Here is a 5,511-nt window from a genome sequence, read left to right as displayed (position 1 = left end):
CAATGAAAAAAATGAATTTTTATAATTGGTTCATCGCTATTACGAGGCCAAGGGTCACGTTCATGATGAAAAAAATGTTAGCCACAAGCAAAGCCAAAAAACTCAGCTGAGGCTTCGATGTTCAATGTGGTGCTCTAGATTCATCCCATGGGCGCAAACAAACTATGTTACCCCATCAAATTCGATATTTCAGACACAACAAAACCATCAAAATTCCATTGGAGGTAGTTTTTTTTTTAAAAAGACCCCAAAACATGGTCTTGTTTTAGCTAAAATACACAAAGAAGCAATAAGATCGTTGATAACGCTCAAACAACTCTCTAAAACAAATTCAAAGTGTAAGCGGTCTTTGTCAATAAAAAATACCCAACTAAGAGTCGGGGTCGAATCCCATAGAGAGTGATATATTGGACGGAATTCTATCAAGAATTATCGAAGGTAAATCAATTAAGTTGTAGCAATAAAAATAATGGGTGGATGATTCCACCAAATTTACGAAAAGGATTTTTTGTATCAAGAGTCACATTTTAACTAAGATTTATGAAATTCAAATAAGTAACAAGTAATCTAGGCGGTACGGGAATTTGAAATTTATGTTATATAGAGCTAGTTATATTGTTCTATAGTGCTAAATTCTCATGAATAGGCTAGGGTATCTTAAATGAGACTAATCATCTTTCGATCTTGCCACAACTCAATTCCTATAAAGACAGACAGGCACCCGATGCCCTAAAGGCTTGAGAGAACCAACATATAACATGTGGTTACTATGCATATAACTTTGACAATTTTAAAGTTGTGCCAAGTTAATATAGCATGCAGCGACAGGAATCAATATCTGTAAACCAAAAGCTTATATACAAGGCTTGGCCATTGAGACCACAACTGTAAAGAGAGAGGACACAACTGAACTATATACATTAGTCTACAAAGCCTCTAAAATATAATAAGCCTTAGTTTAGGACTGGACAACTCCCCACCTTACCCTTAACAATCATACAGTAACAAAATAGGTGCCAAAAACTTGGTACACCCTTTATCAACCTGGAGTTTAACCAATAGTAGTTGAGTACGTGTGCTCCTACTAAAGAGGTCTACTAGCTGGAGTACCTATGCCTCCATCATGAAATGTTGTGTCCCCGTGAGGGACGTTAGTATGAAAAATATAATAAATATGTAAGGAAATAGAATATGTAAAACAAGGGCTAAAATGAAATCTAATATCAGTATATAAGTGCATAGATCATAATAGAAGACCATCTTTGTTCACTCTTGTGGGATCATGTATGTTACATTCTTTTCTTTACTTTTTTGTGCATTATAATATTAGTAAGGCATGTGATACGAATGACCAGTTGATCACTCGTAGAAAAGGATGACCCATACTTGGCATTTTAACCCCTAGGATAGTGTCCTCATAATTACACAACTTGGGATCGGCCTATGCTAGGTTTTTGCCCTTGAGCTACCACCTTTCTATACCAATTGGGATCGACCTATGCTAGGCATTTTCTCCTGGGTTGCCACCCATAAATACAAAAATTGCTTCACATAGTTTCTTTAATCTTTGAGATTATCTTTTTGGTGGTCATAATAATTTTTGAGATTTGGAACTATGGACCAATAGTAGAAGACATGAGAATAATAACTTTAAGGTAGTAACAATGACATAAGGAGCTATGTAACATCAATGTATTACTTATGGGCTTAAATGGAACAATTGTCTTCAATTGACTGGGAGGATAATTTACCAAGCTTGTAGTTGAGAATACCATTTCTATACTAGCACATAGAAGGACAATTATACAAATGTAGAGTAATGAACATATAATGAAGTAATTCGACACACTTGGGAGAGGAAAAAATATTGTCATCTATATTGGAGATCGTAAGTTGCCACTATTTTCCCCTTACTATGAATAGAGCTTAGGAAATTCCCTTTGTTGATATTAATTGCAAATATCAGATATCATGCCAAGAAATACAGATTTTGTTAGCCTTACATATCTTATTATCTAACCAATACAACTATCATGATTAAGCCTCCCATTTAGGTGTTAACCTAAAATATAATTCATGATAAACTAAAATTAGAAGCTATCACATTGTAGGTCTCGTAAAACAGTAGCTAACTTTGACGGACAATGAGTTCATACAGTCCTTAAACAAATGAGTACCACCACACTCTTTTTATATGTCTAGTACAGACCTTATATATCATTTCCCAATATTACCCAATCATCCCCAACAATAATAAATAAAATATCCCCAAAATTCTATATCATAGAAACAAAATATTAAACTTACAACACACCCATAATTTCATTCTCAAACTCTCCACATAAGGAGGAAAAAGATGGAGTAGGAACCTTACCTCAATTTCTCCAACTTCTCCTTAAGCTAAATCCATAAGTGTTTCTCTTCCCTTGGTTCGCAAATACGAGGGTTTCTTCAAGAACACTATAGGAATTTTAATCTTGTTGATTTAAGCCTTGAGAAAAAGAGAGAGCTGGAGTTAAATCTTATTTTCTTAAGTGTTAAAATGAGTGAAAAGACAAGCTTATATTGGATTTATAAGGAGCCTTCATGATTTTAAAAAAATACACTAGAACCTCCATTTTTAGCACCATTTTCAGCCACTAATAGGTCAAGTAGGTGATGCACATGTTTATGTACATCAATCTGCTCAAAAGGTCAAACTAGGTGATGCACCTATTTTTCTTTTCTTAGTTGGGCTTAACTACATTGGTCCTTGGAAGATTTGGCTGTTGGGATTTTTTTTCCATTTTCATCTTCTTTACTTAGTTTGGGCCTCAAGTGAGTACATTAACATAGTCCTAAATCTGATCTATTAACCTTTGGCCCTTTAACTAGATCCATATAGCTCAAGTAGGTGATGCACCTAGTAGCTTTATTAAGCCAAGAAACAAGCTCACTAATTTTATCCCATTCTCTAAATATTAATCCCTTTTGTTTTAACATAGCACCTAACTTTAAGCTCAATTACCCCCTTACTATCTCAAGTTCAAATACTTCTGTCGGGGTTAATAGAGTACACATGCCGAAACGTGTAAGGCATTACATAACCTTCCAAGCTAGTTTAACCCGACACTAAAGATATAAGATACATGGTCCCTCACATATACGATAAGGCTATGTCAAGTATTAGATGAATAGATCTAGCATATGCATAATAGGGGATGTTACATCTCCCCCCCCCCCATTTAAAAACATTTGTCCTAGAATGTTAGCATGGTTATCCAGCCCAAACAAGTTCAAGCCTAAGTTACGTGGTACTATTAATCACATAATACATATAGACTTATACTCACTTGTCAATGCCTCAACTGAACATTTTCATCTTTCTCATTGGTCTGAAAGAGATGAGGATACTTCAATTTAATTGCTTCTTCTGCTTCCCATGTAAATTCCTCAACTTGTTGGTTTCTCTATAGTACTTTTAGAGAAGCTACTTCTTTATTTCTTAACTTCCTAACTTATCGATCCAGAATAGGAATGGGTACTTCTTCATAAATGAGATCTCCCATAACTTTTACATCTTCAGTAGGAGTAATACGAGATGTGTCACCTATGCATTTTCCAAGAATTGAGACATGAAACACCAGATGAACTTTTGAAAGCTCTTGAGGTAGCTCTAACTCATATGCAACTTGGCCAAATCTACAAATAATCTTATATGGCCTTATAGTCACGACCCAGGGGTACCCACTAGATGTAACATGGCATATAGAACCCCGAAGGACTCCATACAAGCTACTTAGCTCTCATAACATACAAAATAGAACAATAAGAGTAAAAAAATTGTCCAAGTCCAATAGTATTTATAAAAGAAAAGCGGAAGTCTAAAACTCTTGTTTCAATATATCCATCTAGTACAATAGAATGAAATTGGGCCTAGCCTATACATCATGACCAAAAGAGAAACACATGAAAGAAAGTGAAACAATAAAACTCCATCCTCGAAGCATGAGGACTCACTAAAGCTCGAAAATCTCAAACTCAACCACTAGCCACGAAACTAATGACCCTGACTGTCAGACCCTACATTTGGGAAAATAAAGGCAAGAGTATGCGTCAGTACAAAACAATGTACCAAGTGTGATAGCTATGCATAAAACATTTAAATCATGCTAAAAGGGGACATTTCATTTCATGACACGCAACTGACCAAGCTAAAACATCATATAAGAGAGTTAGAAAACAAAAGTCATAAAACCATGGTCAATGCAAGCTAATTATCCTTAAAGTCTTTCAACACATATGAGATACTTCGTGAAGTAACCTTAGTTCCTTATTAATGTAGGGTATTTTCCTTAACCGACATAGAGACCATATGAGCTATAACATGATCCCCCGGTGTCTTCCACACCGAAAAGGGTTGTCTTACTTGTGAAGGTAAGGACCATAAATCTAAGCTAAAGTGGATCCACTAGCTAATGTCTATCTCGACAATCATCCTATGGGGGCACATAGGTAAGGAATAAGGAAATTTATTCTAGAAACCGGACCTCTACTCACGGGAGAGTTTCCATATCAATATCCTCTCGGTGCTAAGCATAAATCCCACGGAATAGTCAATTCTTCTTGTTATTAATATCCATGGAAAGGAACGTCATCTTGCCAATCCAAGCTAAGTCATTATCCATGGAAAGGTATCTTGCAATAACCAATTCAAGCTAGGTTCATTAGGATAGCTCTTAATCTTTGATTCAATTAGGTGAGAAAGCCTTTCAACCTTAGAGTCCTTATTATGTGAGAAAACCTTTCACATCTTGATTTATGTGTATATGAGAAAATTCTTTGAATAACACATCATGATCATCATCATTGATAATTTACTCTCAAAGCATCTTTAAAACATTTGCATAGATTTCATAAGAACATGCATAAATCCATAATTTACCTTTCAAGGTTCAAAACCCACTTTCAATCACCAATACTTAGAAAACATGGGTTAAATATGAATTTCATCAAAAATTCATGTAAAAATACATGCTTAATTTCATAAAACTCTTCCTTTACAATCAAAATCCCACATCATATGATTCATAACTTGAAAACATGGGGATTACATAGGTTCATGGGGAAATAATCATAAAATCATAGTATTTCATCAATTCATGCATATGAGATCATAATTCAATCATTTAAATCAATAATCAAAAGAATCCATGACAATTGAAGAAAACACTAACTCAATTGAGAATTTCTAACTTTGAAAATAGGAGAATTGGAACTCCATGGATGGAAGGAATCCATGGATGAAAACAACATACCTCAAAGACAAATGCTTATCTTAAATAGAGGAATTGAGACTTGACTTGAAACCCTAGGATGAATCCTTCTTCTTCTTCTTCTTCAAGTTTCTAGAGAGAGAAATATTTTGGAGAGGAGAATTGATCTTATTTTAGATTCTTGAGAGAATGGGTCTTAAATTGGGGAAAATTGAGAGTAGAATACTTATATAAGTCTTTAATATGAAGGGTAAAA

Source organism: Solanum verrucosum, unplaced genomic scaffold (genome assembly GCF_900185275.1).
Source record: "Solanum verrucosum unplaced genomic scaffold, falcon-dt-bn FXZP01000166.1, whole genome shotgun sequence".
Lineage (NCBI taxonomy): Eukaryota > Viridiplantae > Streptophyta > Magnoliopsida > Solanales > Solanaceae > Solanum > Solanum verrucosum.
This window is presented reverse-complemented; position numbering follows the sequence as displayed.